The 17,016-nt window shown below is 33.8% G+C and overlaps 1 protein-coding gene across 8 annotated transcripts in view; it reads left to right on the forward strand.

Moving 5' to 3' along the window:
• LOC120777162 (protein alan shepard) overlaps window positions 1-17,016 on the forward strand; it is a 153,186-nt gene that overhangs the window by 66,921 nt on the left and 69,249 nt on the right. The window contains exons 1-2 of one of the 8 annotated variants that reach the window (XM_040108310.1): window positions 6,455-6,899; window positions 7,638-7,759. The exons of 6 other annotated variants lie outside the window; for them this stretch is intronic. The gene's annotated coding sequence lies outside the window, so the exon portion shown is untranslated. Of the gene's footprint in view, window positions 1-6,454; window positions 6,900-7,295; window positions 7,760-17,016 lie in introns of those variants that run through there. One more of the 8 variants, XM_040108309.1, reaches the window with a different exon arrangement.

The raw sequence follows: 17,016 nt of genomic DNA on the forward strand, positions 1-17,016 counted from the left end.
GCCTGCAATTCAGCAACATTATGACGATTCGCTTTTGTTTGGATTTTTATACTCTCGCAACAAAGTTGCTAAGGAGAGTATTATAGTTTTGTTCACATAACGGTTGTTTGTAAGTCCTAAAACTAAAAGAGTCAGATATAGGGTTATATATACCAAAGTGATCAGGGTGACGAGTAGAGTTGAAATCCGGATGTCTGTCTGTCCGTCCGTCCGTCCGTGCAAGCTGTAACTTGAGTAAAAATTGGATATCGTGATGAAACTTGGTACACGTATTTCTTGGCTCCATAAGAAGGTTAAGTTCGAAGATGGGCAAAATCGGCCAACTGCCACGCCCACAAAATGGCGGAAACCGAAAACCTATAAAGTGTCATAACTAAGCCATAAATAAAGATATTAAAGTGAAATTTGGCACAAAGGATCGCATTAAGGAGCGGCATATTTGGCCGTAATTTTTTTGGAAAAGTGGGAGTGGCCCCGCCCCCTACTAAGTTTTTTGTACATATCTCGGAAACTACTATAGCTATGTCAGCCAAACTCTACAGAGTCGTTTTCTTCAGGGATTTCCATATACAGTTCAAAAATGGAAGAAATCGGATAATAACCACGCCCACCTCCCAACAAAGGTTACGTTGAAAATCACTAAAAGTGCGTTAACCGACTAACAAAAAACGTCAGAAACACTAAATTTTACGGAAGAAATGGCAGAAGGAAGCTGCACCCAGGCTTTTTTTTAAAATTGAAAATAGGGGTGGCGTCGCCCACTTCTGGACCAAAACCATATCTCAGGAACTACTAACCTAATTAATTTTGCAGCAAAATAAAAAAAATATGTAAATGACGGATAATGAAATCTCGATTATCACTTTATCATGCGAGAGTATAAAATGTTCGGTGACACCCGAACTTAGCCCTTCCTTACTTGTTTTTATTAGTTTTTAAATTTATTTATTTTTATTTTTTGCTATTTGATTCATTTTTTTAATTAGTTTATAAAATTATTTTTCAGTTTTTTTTGAATTTACTTATTCTTCTTTTATTTCTAATTTTTTTATTGTTTCTTTTTTATTTTTTTTTAGCTATGCATTCATTTAATATTATTATTTAATTAGTTTTTAAAACTATTTTTGCATTTTTTTACATATTTTTTAATTTTAACCATTTGATTCAGTTTTTTTAATCAATTTTTAAATTTCTTTTTAATTTTTTTAAATTTTTTTTTTATTTTTTCAATTATTTTTTTATGTTTTCAATTTTTTAAATTTTTTTTTAAATATTTGCAATTGCATCCATTTAATATCACATTTTTATTATATTTTTTTCATTTTCCATGAATTTTGCACTCGGCTTTGTTTACCCCGTATCTATGTACAAATGTATGAGCCACATGGCAGTTTTAGCTATTATCGCTCATCTATTTTATATGTCTGTGGCTTTGTGTGGCTGCATTTTCACTCAATTCACAATTATTTTTACATTATCAGTTTATTTTTGGTATAAACAACGGCCGGACTCAACCGGCATGCTTACATGCTGTGCATACAACAAACATACGCATAAATAATAGATGTGTTCATGTGTATAATTGTGTGTATGTTGAATGTATATATGTAAGTATGCATGTAGGCGCATTACGCCGCTTTGCTGTTTACTCAATCATCAGCTTTTAATAGTGAATTCATTCTTATGATTAATTTTGTTTTCGCTACTTCCACTACATTTACTTTGAATGTGGCTGCTAACATATTTACATATGAATAAGTAAATGTACTATATATACCTGTATGTATTTAAATTGTTGGTTCAACTTTTTGTTTCCAGCTAATTTTTGCGCGCTGGCGCTCTCTTATTAGCTTAAATGGGTCCATACTCACACGCACATACATATATACACTTGTGCCTATAAACGTCGACAATCCATCATATTTTGTTCCAAATGCCGGCTATTCGTAATACTATTTCCATTAATGCATATTTTTCGTAATATTTTTACTTTTTTTTACTTTTTTCAACGTCTAACTTTTCATGCCTGTAATGTGTGTATGTGTATAAACAATGACGTCATATTTGTGTGTTTTGTTTGGCATGTTTTTGGTATTACCCAATCGATTTGACTTTTTTTCTGCGGATTGTTGAAGCCAAAAACGAGTGTGAAATAAATTAGCAAGTTTTTTGCATATACTCGTACATATGCTTAAAGAAATGTATACATATGTATATATGTACATGTCAGTATGTAGAAACTTACACTACAAAAAGATTAAAAAAAATTAAATAAAATAGAAAAGTCTGTCAAATCTGTCGTCAGCATTTAGATTAAGAATGTAGATATACTGCTATGAGCAAAAAATATATATAATAATATAAAAATATCTTAACTTATTCTTCAAAATCGGTGTCGTCACCTCAAAATAATCCCCTTTGGCTCCAATACACTTATTCTAACGTTTTTTCCAATCCTCAAAACAGTCGTTAAAGTCAATTTTCGGAATATCTTTCAATGTCCGTACCAACTTACGTTTAATGTCTCCAAATGACTCAAAACGGTTCCTCCGGAGCGGTTCTCTAAGTTTGCTAAATAGCCAGAAGTCACGCGGACCTAAATTCGGCAAATATGGTGATTGCGACCCGATATTGGTTGAAAATTTGGCGAAATACTTACGAAGAATCAATGCAGTATGCGACAGTGCATTATAGTGGTGCAAAAACCGCGATCTGTTGGCCCCTAAATCCGTTTATTTCACAATCAGCTACGCGCAAACGACTCATAACACTCAAATTGTATTCCTTGCTGACAGTTTGGCCGGTCGTAAGGAATTTGGAGTTCACTACAAGCATAGATCCAAGACACATAGCCAGTAATAATAAACTTCATGACATCCTGGTAGTCGGAAAGCATAGTTTCATGGCGTTAACACGACGCCGTTTTAATTTTTAATTTACTGATTTTGGAACCACTCGTGCTTTCACTTTTCTTAGGCCCAAATGATCTTTCAAAATGGTGTTCACTGATCCTTCCGATATTCCAACGATGCCAGTAAGATCTCCGCCCGTTCATCGTCAATGCTGAACCACCAATTCCTTTATTTTATTGACATGTTGATCATCAGTTGATGCTGATGGCCTTCCTGGATGAAGTTCGTCGTCAACGCGTTCTCGACTCATTGAATAATATGTACCAATCAAAAACACTTGCTCGCGACAAACCATTATCACCGAAGGCCTTCTCCAACATTCTGAATACTTCGCCACCAGAAAGTTGATTCTGCACACAAAATTTATTGTTTTTCAATTAAGATCTATACACTGTTTTAAGCGTTTGAACCAATTCTCAAAGTACTTTTGCTACTCTAATTGAGATATCTCCAAAACATACATACGTCCTGAACGCATAATTGCCTCTTGAGGTCTTTTTTCGTACTTGTTATTTGATGCCAAGTCAGAACAACCCTATGTGGTGGATTACTCATCGAATCGATCTTATAAGTGCTCAAGAATGTAGTTGGTTCAGTCGATGTGTCGTAGGGACACATTTTCCGTTTTCGATAGTTGGTTTTTCTGATTTCTTGAGAGATAACTGGCACAAAAATGGTTTTATACCAACCCAAAATATTCTTTATAAAATTGAGTTTGCAATTTTATTAATTTGACACTTAATAAAAATTAAAGCATACTTTTGAGGGCACTTAAATTGGCTAATAGAGCTGCAAAACAATCAGTTATACTTTTTTTTTGAAATATATGTGTAAAAATAGAATTATTATTAAAACATTCAACAAACTACTCCACTGTGCCAAAACTGGGTGGCACTGGGCTGACTCAATCTGCCACATCGGCGATTGGCGCTCTCTCAAACACACACGCACACACCCAGCCATACATACGCACATTAAACTAATTTCTTTGCGCTCACACGAACAACAAGAAAAGCAAACAAATTCTGATAAAAACCGCAGTCTATCACATCTACGATATCGGCTCTTACGCCATGGCCGCTCTTTCGTCAAAGGCAGAGAGCGGCGACTATACAAATATTTCTATTATAATAGTTCGCCGCTACTTGAGAAATAGCACAACAAACAAAACAAACTAGTAAACTGCTAGCAGCAATAGAGAACGACAACAACAAATACAACAAACACAAAATAAGAAGTCATAAAGCACAAGTGAAGTGTGTGTGTGTGTGTAGGTAAAGGCGAATAAATGAAAAAAATATATTTAAATAAATAAATAGCAATAAAACGAGCACAATATGGACTTGGATACTTAGTACCACTTGCCAAATGTCACGAACCAGATAAGCGGCGAAAAGCCAACAAAAAGGGGAACAACGAAATTAGAATTTAAATGCAAATATATTAGAAAATTGACGACACCGCAAATACACGCATACTTATGCATGTGTGTGTGTGTGCTTGAAAAACTTAATAGGCGCTTAACTATGTAGCGCGTATGTTCATGTTATCGGCGGTTCTGTCGGTATGTATGTATGTATGTCACATTTAGTGCTTTTTATGCAATTGTGGTGTTATTTAAAAATTTTTTTGTTCATTGCATTTACTTTTCTAACTTCGAAATTGTAATTTATGAAGCTGTCATGCCGATATTGGTCGATGCCGGCGCTTGAGCTTAAAAGCAGAACAATAAATAATACAAACGGAAGAACAAAGCGCAAAACAACCGTAATTTTTTTGTTTTTGTAATTAAAAAGCGCACACGTCGACAGAAATTTGCTCACTACTAAAAACGAATCAGACGCACAAGATGGCAGAGTTGCCATCATTTAGTGCACAAAAGAGGAGATTTGAAAATTCTTGGCACAAAAAAATGTTAAAAAATGTTAGAAAATTGTGTGATATTTAATCATTTTAGACATTTTCTTAATTTTTTAAACTTACCAATAATCCGGACTAGGAACATCTGGTCAAAATTGAACGTTTTTCCTATAAAAAGCTTTATTAACGCTTCCCAATGCTCCTAAGTTTATAGAGGTATAACAACGCTTAATCCAAATTTCCGTATACATATGTTCTTGTTATAAGCCCCAGCTTCGGTGGCCTTTAGTGTTTTTAGCAAATTTAGGTTTTCGAAAAATTTTTGGAGTACCATTCGCTTCACTGTTAGACAGTTCCGAAGTCATGTTCATTATTTAATATTGTTCTCAAAGCCGTCGCATAAAAACCCGACAGGACTTCAAGTATCATGATCCACCATAAGCCGGCCGTAGCTATCAGCCGTTTATATAGGATAGTTTCGAAGTCATGTTCATTATTTAATATTGTTCTCAAAGCCGTCGCATAAAAACTTGACAAGACTTCAAGTATTATGATCCGCCATAAGCCGGCCGTAGCTATCAGCCGTTCATATAGGACAAATATTAGAATATACGGAGATAGCTTCTTAAAGCGGAGACCCTTTAGCATAAAATAACAACATCAAGTGAGGAAGTAGTAGGATACTTAGATCCCCCATACTTTCCACTACTACAAAACAATTGAGCAAAGCTGGAATAAGGGAAGAGAAGTCTTCGGGCAAAATCCGTCTACATAAACAGGATTTGCAAAGCAAGGAGAGGGGAGAATATTGAGCCTTTCAAAACTCAACGAAACAAAAGCACATTACCCAAATGAGACGAGCAGAAGAAGGATCTCTATCATCTTGTGTTTGATGCATATAAGATGATCAGCGATGTGGTAAAGCAATGCTTTTATATTTCTCTAATAGACGTCATCTTTGTCAAAGATTCAGATCTTTTGGTATGTTAACCAAAATGTGATTAGTCGATCCACAAGTTATACTGAGAGGTCTTGATATCTCTGTGAAGCGAACACGAGAATTTTCAAACAGTACTTTGACCTTTTTTGATGTTATCGTTTTTAACAAAGATGAATAAACAACTCGCATGAGAGCAAGTGTTTGATGACTACACGACCTTTACGGAATTCCGTGTTCTACTCAAATATTTATGTATGTCCGTATTACATTACATGATTATCAGAAATTTTGTTTGCTTAAGAAGAATGTTTTCGCGGTTTACACAATTGGCATAAATATTAATTTTCCTAAAGCGACACTGAATTTAAAACGACAATTTGAGATAAAAAAGAAATTAATTGATAATTCGGTATAACGTCATTGAAATTTTTTCTACTATGCTATAAACTTTACTCAATTTTAAAAAACCAAAAATACCATAAAATAAACAAACAATATAAAATAAATCTCTAAAACGCGCCACCACATTGCACTGGCAACTCTGTGCTGATAATATGTTCACAAAATCAAGAGCTGCAACACGTTTAAGAGCGCAAACGAAGAGTATGAGTAACTAGAGAACGAAAATTATATTAACTGTGGCATGTGACTCTCAGAGCCAAAACAGCATTGTTGCAGTGGCTTACGCTCCGACGACCGGCTGATTGCGGCCTGGGTATGTTTTCATCAGTCTTCATTGACATCAGCTGCTGTAGGGTTGTTGTGGTCTCCGTAGTCGCCGTGTTTTCTCATTATTCGTAGTCAGAATTATTTGCCTCCGCCGCCGCCGCCATCGTCGTCACCACTACTACCATTCACCACCACCAACGCCATTGTCGCTCCAAACGCTTGCTACACTACCAACGCGGCAAGTAAACTTCCTCCGACATACACACACACACGTACTCGCGCACACATACATATGCAAACGCGATTGCAAAAACGGCATAGAACGCTTAACAGCGAGTAATATATTTTTGTATGAAGAAAAAAAATCAGAAAAAAAGTAGTAACTAATTAGAAAAAATACCGCAAAATTGCCAACGTGGAGCTACGAAAATAACGAAGTAGAAGAAGCAGTAAAAATTATTAAAACCAGCGAAAAGCCAAACAAGTTTGTGCGCAGAAAATTAAATAGCAAAATTAAAGTGAGTGTGAAAATTCATGTTTTCCTAAGAAGTAATTTTTTTAATAAAAAAAAATAAATAATATTGAAAAATAATAAAGTTTTTATGTGTATAAAAAAAATTAAAAAGAAGAATTGCGTTGAAAATTACTTGAGAATCAAATACATATGTTACCAACACAATAACAAGTGTTTTGCAAAGTGCACATGAAAATAAAAATTGAAATAAAAATAAAAGTTTGTTAAAAAAGCAGCGCGAATTCGGCACAAAGTCAACGCGAAAATAGTCTATTTGCGCAGTTGTGTAATTTCGTCATAGCCACTTTTGGAAAATTTTTTCATTATTTTGGACTTTGCAATATTTTTTTGATTTTCGTTTTTTTTTTTTGCTGTTGTTGTTCTTACTTTGTGTGTGCGCTACACCCACCGCATTGCGTTATCGCTCGGTTGGCGTCGACGGCACATATGCCATTTGTCATAATTAATAATAACGGTTTCAGCGATAAAGTCAGTCGAATGGTCGCTTGTTTTAGACAAAGTCGCGCACAACGCCACTCAATTTAGTGTCGAAAATTCAATCAATTCAATTAGGGAGTTAAAGCAAAAAAACGTACGTTGCCAGCTGTTTGCTAAAATTTTCGCATTTTCTCGCCATTGTCTGCCCGAAAATATACGCCAATTTGCCGATTTTCGTTTTTTGTTTTTTAACACCGATTTTCAATTTTGTTTTGTGCGTCGTCTGTTTTGGTGACGTTTACAGCATTCAATACCTAAGACAACAACAGCAACAACAATAACAACAACAACGAAGAAGAGTGGAAAACTAGCATCCAGCAAAGAGCAGTGATTATTTAAATTAGCCGTATCTCAGACAGTCTATAAGTGAGTATTCAGCCATCTAGTTACATACATACAAACAAACACTTATCTGAATGTATCTGCAAACATTGTTGCTTAACTTTGCGTATGCATATATCTATATGTATATCTATGTGTGACTGTGTATAGCTTTGTCTGTGTAAATATATGCGCCTGTAGCAGATTTGTAGTTTGTTATTTGCCTCAGCACTTCGTCAACGCCTGGAGCTGGGCCGCCGCTCGTCAGCTGGCAGGCTATGAATTTCTCTCCTCAATGACGCACCAATACATAGGCGTGCTTTCGTTATTTCCTTTCTGCTTTCTTCATAGTCTTCGTCTCACGCCTGACCACGTCAAATGAGCAAGACGAATTCGCGTGTAGGCATATTGGAGAAAAGCTTGTTTACAATTATTTACAAGTGCAGCGAATATTCGCGGTAAAATTACGGTGTTAATTTGATCAATTTATTTATTTATTTGTATTGGATTTTAGTTGGTACGCAAATATTTTATTTAGAATCAATTATGCGATTAAATTAAAAAAAAAATCGATTTTATTTTACATAAATTTATTTTATTTAGAATCAATTATGCGATAAAATTAAAAAAAAAACGATTTTATTTTACATAAGCAATATTTTTGTTATTTATTTTTAATTGGGATCAAATTTTTTTTTAACAAATATTTATTATGAACATATGTATGTATTTCAATTTCCAATTATTTTTGCATTAATTTAATTTTTCTCATAGCACTTAATTACAATTTTGTTTTTGATATCATGAAATCACAATTACAATTTTAATATTTTGTATTCAGCTTATTATTTTTTTTTCAAAATCATTAAATTGTACTTAACTTATGTGTTTATGCTATCTTAATTGAAATTAAAGAAAAATGCAACGTCAGTAAAGTAAATCAGCCTAAAAAAGCATATAACAACTTCATAAATATAAATTAAATAATGTATTTAATTATTTTCGTGATTTTAAAATGAACAGAAATAATTTCAATTACATTAACTCTGTCTTAAAATAATTTAAATAAAATTTTTACATCTTAAAAAAAATTAACAAATGTAAATTTAATTAATTAATTTAAAAACTTGTATTTATATACAATTAATTTAATTAAGCAAAATCAAATAAATTAATTTAGTCAAAATTGAGTTTTTAAATAAACTAAATTAATTAATTATAAATTGCATTGTATAAAATAAATTTAATAAATTAATTATAAATTAATTGCATAAATTAAATTAATAAATTTCGTTTAATTAATTTAATTTTATATAAATATAAATTTAAATTTTTGCATTATTTTCAATAAATAAAAATAACTTGAATTAAATTTTTAATAAAATTTGCAATTATAATCAAATAAATTTAAAAATGTTTCACCTTTAAATGTAAAATAAATAAAATTTAAACTGAAAGTAAAGTTAATTTAAATTAAAATAAAATTTGAAATTAAGGTATTTAATTAGCATAAAAAATATTGCCAACTTAAACGTAAATTTTGCTTATTTGCTTACCCATTAAGCCATAAATTGGTCTTTACACTGAAAAAAAATTTGGCTCGAAAACGGAACTTCTTTTTGGAATTTTTCAAGAGCCCTTAGATCGAAGCAGTATCTCTTAGGTAGGTCGAGCGGTCTTGGTTTTTGCACAAGCTGCATTTTGTACGCTTTCAATTTAAGATCTCAACGTAATATGTGCCAAGTCGTTCCATACCTCAGTCCGACTTGCTGCGAATGGTGCCGAATCGACTCTCCACTGTCTTCGTGTACACTGTCAGCCACGACTGTTATATTTTCTTAACTGCTTCCTACACGTGGTCTATTTAGTCGAATATTTTCCAATACTGAATGCTGGGTCTCAAGACGGGTGATGATGTCCCGAATAGTAAGCTCAGTAGGCCGATTATGTTGATCATAGGTTGAGTAGAATTTAATTTTGTTTAATTAGTTATATTTTATGAAATATTGTTTATTAAATTAATCACTTAATTATTTTTAAAAATATTTAATAATTTAATTTTTTATAAAATTGTTTTAAAGTCTTGTTTTATATATCTTTTTAATAACATAATAAATATAATTTTGTTAGGTTAAATTTAATAGTAGGTATTTTATAAATTCCCCTCCCTCATCTCCTCCACCAACAGTGAGCCAGTGCATAGTGTTAAACTGACTTCACGCCATTTACTCATATTTCCACATGTTATTTATGACTACATACTTTTGTATGTATGTTTGTAGATATGTATGTATGCAATATGTGTGCATAGATTCTTTGCAATTCTCGTTGTCACTTGCAACAAAAAATAGTAACCATACCAGCTTGACTGGATGACATAAGTAGTCGAAGTAGTCAAAGTAGTCGTCAATGATGTTGGCGCTGGAATGCCATTGCAGTTTCTGTCCGTCTGTCTGCTTCCTAATGTTGCTCGCTTCGTATTGACGTTACTCTTTGGCTTAACATGTTTCTAGTATTTCTTATCTCGCTGGCGGTTGCTTCTGTTGACTTTTGCTCTCTTCTGCAGCTATGGCGAATAAACAGTGAAGACGAAATTCGAAAAGTATCTTGTGGATGCGTCATTACCTGCTGACTGCGGAGTACTTCACTGTTTAATTTACAAATATTATATCTATAAGTATGTAATTTGTTTAACTTCAGTTGACTGTAGGAAACTTTATCACGTTTAAAAATCCCATGCACTGGCTGCCGTACCCGTTATGCATGTAACAGTTTAAAAACAAAAACATGTGTTTACGCAACAAATTAACAGATATGTATCTTATCAAAGATAATCTAATAAAATAACCTCACTTTTCATTACTTTGTTGCAAATTGTTGCAATCTGTACGATAAAAGCTTTTATCTGTTAGAACCACTTTGTTGCTTTGTATTCTTATCTTATCACCTTATCAATTTATTCTATGACGTTTGTGAAATTAGCTCTTCAAAATCCAGTTAATAAAATGTGTATAAATAGCGCTGGTTGATAATTAGGTACTCTCAGATAACGATGGGGATGTTAATTGTGCTTAGAACATACAATAATTCTGCTAATCAAGTTTTTTGAAAAGTTTATTTGGATATTGAAAGATTTTAAAGGCTTTTAATAAAATTCCGGTGAAGGAAATAGAACTTCCTGCACTATTTTAATATTTAAATCAGCTTTTTCATATTATATAATTCACGAATTGAATCCAAGTACTTCAAGGGGTTACATAGGTTTCCTCGGTTAAAAAACAGTATTTTTTCAGCAATTCATATAAAAACTTAAATGGTTTATTAGAATTTCCATTATTCTGTACATTTCCATTGTTTGTACATTTACTATTAACAAAGAAATTCTGAAATTTTTGGAAAAATATTTTAAACTCAGCCGTTGCGACACCGTTTCCGATGACCCCTCTGAAAAAAATGCGTCCGCGTTGGCAGGATAACTCCTTAGAGGATCATCTAATGTGAAAAATATGTGTTTTAGTTAAAACCTTATTTTGGAATATGGACGAAGCAAAAATAAAACTAAAATTGGATTTTTGGGAGACATTTTTTTCAAAAAAAAAAAGAGAAAATTTCATTGAAAATTTAGCGACATTTTGTTATTCAAATAATTATAATCGAAAAAAAATCCTTGGGCCAAGTCTTTAAGAATTGTTTCTCAAAGACCTGTGTAAAATTTCATTAAGATCGGTTGAGTAGTTCTCGGAAAATGTTGCCAACAATCTTCAAAAACACAATTTCGAGAAAAACACGTTTAAGGACGGCACACTTAGCCTAGCTAGCCTCGAGCGCACAAGTTCTAAAGACTGTATCTCCGAAACTATAACTTGGATGAACTTCAAAACTTAGGACAATGTTCTAAAGGTGTTGTAAAATTTAATAAGACAATAAAAAAATTCGATTTTTTTGAAATCCGTATATCCATGGAACCCCCTAAGTGTCCAAATTGAATGACCCAAAAAGTTCGTACTACTGGGATTTTGACAGAGATTTGGAAAGAGAAAATATTCTTTTCAGCATAATATCAATTGATTTAAAATTTGTGGTGTGAGAAAGTGGACTTTAAGCCATAAGAATATAATCAAGTTTTTGTTAATCATAGACTAACCTACCCCCTCAGGAAGAAACATAGTTGGTTCATTCTTCAACTTAATCAAAATATATGAACTCTCTTTACTACATTATTATATGGTGATTATTGTTTGAAGAATATGCCAAGATTACGAGTGATCTCTTAAGTTCTATACAAAGAAAGTGCAGAAAAATATTTTGTTTTCCTCTTACTTTTTGCTCTCCGTATCCAGAGCTGAGCTACTCTGCCTACTTTTAGCAAGCTTTGCAAGATTACTGAAAACGAAATTTAACAAAAACAAAAAATATGCAGTTTTACTACAACATATAATTTATATATCTGATTTTTTTTTTGTTATTTATAGTTTTCGAGTTGTAAATCTCTTGTTAATCTGGTGCATTTTTCTAGTTAATCCGCAACACATTTCCAGAGCCTTAAGCTGTCTATATATGTAATATGTAATATGTGTAGCAGAAAAATTATTTTAAGGAATATTTTAGCATGTTTTTATAAGCATTTAGAATTTAAATTTCAAATACATATTTTTTTTTGTTTTTTGTTTTTTATTTCCATGGAATAAAGCATAAAATGGAGACCACTTAGAGAGTTACATGACGTTCAAAATGGGAACTAAAAAAATATCTCAAATTAGTAAACAAAGTTATTGCAATTTTTATTTGAAAATACCGTTATTACCTAATAGAGGTACAGATGGGAAACAATGTTGGAATGGAAATGATTTAAGACTAAAAATAACAAAATCTTCAACTATTTGACGGAATATATTCAAGAAACTTAGCATGAACTATTTTCCAAAACAGATCTTTAATCTCCAAACATACTTGTATTGGGCGTATTGGACTAGTACGAGTATACATATCATGTAGCTGCCATAAAAACTAAACGATTCAAATGAAGTTTTTGTACGAAAAACTTTTTTATTTGACAAAATATCTTAACCAAATTTGCCATGTGTTATTGTTGAAGATAATGCTATAAGTCCCCAAGAAATCAGTGAGATCCAATCACTATTAGATATAGCCGCCATACAAACTGATTGACCAAACTGAGCTCCTTGTATGAAAAACTTTTTTATTTGACAAGTTATCTTTACTAAATTTGGCATGAATTATTGTTTAAAGTGACCCTAAATGTTCTCAAGAAATTTTTCAAATCGCATCACTATTGGACATAGCTGTCATACAAACTGTTTGATCAACCTCAGCTACTTGTATGGAAAACATTTTTAATTGAGATGATATTTTAATGAAATTTGTCAAAAATTATTACTCAAAGCAAAGCTATAATATACGAAAAAAAAATTCATTTCCAACCATATCTGCCTTTCAATTCAGCCTATATTAACGTTTATTCTAGCTTTTAATTTCTATTGAATTTAATTTTTTTAAGCTGTAATATTTTACAGTACAATTATGCTTTTAATTTTCCTAACACCCTCCCCACTTATCTATTCAACTGTCTTTGTGTCTCTCTCCCGCGCCCTTACGCTCTCTCTATTTCTTTGTACTTTAATTATTAATCTTTGTCAAATTCTTCTTTCCATTGTCTACACACTTGATTTATCTGCCAAATCCGTTAATTTATTTATATACATGCAAGCTTTTGTTTTGTTCTTTCACACACACACACACACACATTTATGTATTTCTATGCTTTCTCGCTTTTGTTTTGTCTATGGCATTTCATTTTCTCAACGGTGGCAACAAAAAAGTCTTTTAAAACAGCAGACAACGAACAAGCAGCGCGTAATGTCTAAGTGTCTGTGTGTGTGTTTGTGTTTGCATGTTGGTACAAACTTATATGCCAAAAGAGCAGCAACAAATAAATTCCAACGCCACAAACAACTACAAACAAAAAAGATAGCAAATTACCAGTGTCGGTAAACGTAGCAAACAACAACAACAAAACCAACAGAGTGTACTCGCTTTTCCTGCGCAATTTTTGTATGCCACCACATTTACATACATATGTACATACAACCACCTAGCTACGTACTTACATACTTTTGCTACTTCTTTGAGCTTACCTTTGTGTTTTTTTTTCATCCACTTTGCCGCCGTTCGGTGTGCTTTGAACCGCCATGTGCGCCCACTAACGTTCGACAGTGCTGGCCACCCCTATACACCTGCATGCAGTGGCACTTATGTATATACATACATACGTATACAATTATAGCTTAACAACAAGCAAAGCGCCCAAGCGAATGTCGGGCACCCATTTGGCCAGCGCCCTACATACATACACTTACCCTCTCCAAGCGCACCTTTCCACACACACACATACCTATGTATACAACATACTTCCGCTGGCAGCGCCGCTTCGCACAACGCCACAATGGTTGAAGGTGTTTGCCGCTTTGTTTCAGCGTGTGCCATTCTATGAATGACTGTTTATATGTATGTATATGTAGGCGTAAGTGTGTCGTTGTTGATCGGGCACGTTGGCCGTGCATGTGCGTGTGTTTGTGTTGGCATATTTTGCTACTGAGTGGCAGCACAACCAGCATGTGCGCCTTACTTGCCGCCTGCATGGTCAGCTGAAGATTTCACCAGCACAGCTTTGCCACCCCTTTCGCCACACTAACACCTATACACATACACACACATACAAACGTACTGCTTCTTCACGGCTGAGTTTTTCGCTATGCCGCTGTTGTCGCCTTGGCATTTTTAGTTGTAATTGCCGCCTGCTTTTTACTCCTTTCTGCCACTGTGTTAAACACTTTCCTTTCTTCCATTTGCGCCCTTGTTCTTGTTCTTCGTTTGTTTCCCTTTGTTACATTGATTCCGTTTGTTTCACGCGTGCGAACTCTTAACTCCAGCCGTCAGTCATTGCACCCTTGTGCCAGCGCGTTCTACATTTACACCCACACATAGTCACACACACACACACACATAAATACACACAAACGCACATAAAAAATGTTTCCTTTTATTTTGTGCTCCTATTCGTCTACCAATAGTCCCGCTAATTTGTGCTCCCCCCACTCCCCTTTCCACCTTTATTTACCGTATATTTCCACTATAAACGCTTTGCTCTGCTTCTATAATTTAATAATACGCGTGTATTTTCAACCCTCCGAAAATAATGCCACATGACGTTGGCGTTGTGACGTCGTCGCTGGCTTGTCAGTTTTTATTGCATATTTTTTCCTGATTTTCTTTCTTCTTTGTTTGTGAATTACAGTGCTTTTGCTGTCGTAAAAAAAAAAACAAGTTGAATTAGCCATTTTTGTTTCTTTTGTCATTTTCTGAGTCATTTTGCCTTATTAGTCGGTGAATTTGTTCTTATAATACGGTAATTTCCAGCGCTTCCTCTTTTCGTTTGACATTTAAGCTGTGAAGGTGATTTTCCAGAGTTCAATAAGGCTTATAGGTAATTAACTTGTTTTTACCAGTTAGAAATTCGTAATTAAACCCTGATATCCGAATACCTTATGGCCCGTAGACCAGTGACGCATGATTTCGATACACAATTTTTGTCTTCACAAAATTTGTTTTCCAAATTTGGTCTCAGGTCTTTACCCGCTCATTGTCAGCGTTTTGTATTTTGTTGTTCAATCCGGTTTTATATCTGAACAAGAGCTGTCAATTCAGTAACACTCCTCAAAATTATTTAGGCTATGTTTTTGATCTCCATTCCAAAAACTCAATGTACGAATATCAAAACCGTTGGATTAACATGATTTTCTTGTTTTCAAAGCCTTGAAAATAATTATAGAAAGTATACTAGATTCTCAAGTATCTTACATGAACTTTCATGCTTATTCATCACAGACTATTCAGGGCATTAAAAATGCAGTTTAGAATCCCGATCCATAGAAAAAGCTTATATTGTACGAACAGTAATATTACTTTGGGCTTGAGCGAGTCGTAAATATTCGAAAACCAATAATACATCAGTTTCGAGCCACCAGCGAATCTTTAGGCATGGTCGGCTTACAAATATCCAGTAGGTTCAAGGTTGATAAAATGGTAAAATAATGGCTTCGCTTGTACCACGCTTTGTCACGAGTAAGACGAAATATCTGAAAATTTCTGGGAGAGCGCTCTAGATCTGATGACAGTTGAGAAAACTTGTGGGCAAATATCGCACTTGAATCCATCAAATCATAATAGAACCGATTCTGTAGTGTAAACGGTGATCCTTTTCGAGGTTCCCTACTTTTTTCAATAAAAAACACAGAAATTTCAAATGTAAGGCGAATATTTAGTATCATTCGAAGCTCCAAGGCCTGAATCGAATCGAGATTGCCCGCATAGAGTTTAGACTTTACATATCTCCACAGGAAAAAGTCTAACGGTGTGGTACACGATCTTGGTGGCCAATCGACTTACTCAAAATGTGAAATTATCTGCTCACCAAAGTGTTCCTTCAATAAATCCATTGATTGATTCTATGTGTGGGAAGTGGCACATCATTTTTGAAGAAATATGGATAGAAGATTCCACCAAGCCTAAAACTACACCAAACCGTTGTTTTTCCTGGACGAAACGGCAGCTCCTGAATCTCTTCTGAATGCTCTTCGTCCCAAATGTGGCAATTTTCCTTGCTTACATACCAGTTGAGCCAGAAATGAGCCTTATAGCTAAACAAAATTTGGCGCCAAAACGTCGGATCTTCTTGGAACTTTTCAAGAGCCCATAGAGCGAAGCGATATTGCTTGGGAAGGTCGAGCGGCTTATGTTCTTATACAGGATGTATTTTGTACGCTTTCAATTTAAGAACTCGACGTAAAATACGTCAAAAATTCCATAAGGTTGAACGATTTGTAAACCTTGTTCAGGCGTAAGTCTTTTCTTGACAATACTGAACAAAAACATCATGACAGCATGACACGTGTTCTGTCAAAAAAATGCTATTGCAAAAGTACCTCTACTTGAATCACCCGTTATATGTATTTTTGATCAGCGAGGCGGGCTAAATCGATTTTGCCAAGTTCATATACGTATATACGTGAACTAATCCCTTATTTTTTGAAATATCGATCTGAAATTTTGCACACGTCTTCTTTTAATTTTTGTTGAAAAAAACTCATGATTACACAATACATAGAATGTTGAGCTCTCCAAATTTTTCGTTATGATTCAATTTCATATATTTCGTTGGTTTTTTCACAGTTTGTTTGTAGAACAATTTATTTCTTTCGCTCCTATATAACAATTAGCACATC

This window comes from Bactrocera tryoni, chromosome 5 (assembly GCF_016617805.1).
Source record: "Bactrocera tryoni isolate S06 chromosome 5, CSIRO_BtryS06_freeze2, whole genome shotgun sequence".
Taxonomy (NCBI): domain Eukaryota; kingdom Metazoa; phylum Arthropoda; class Insecta; order Diptera; family Tephritidae; genus Bactrocera; species Bactrocera tryoni.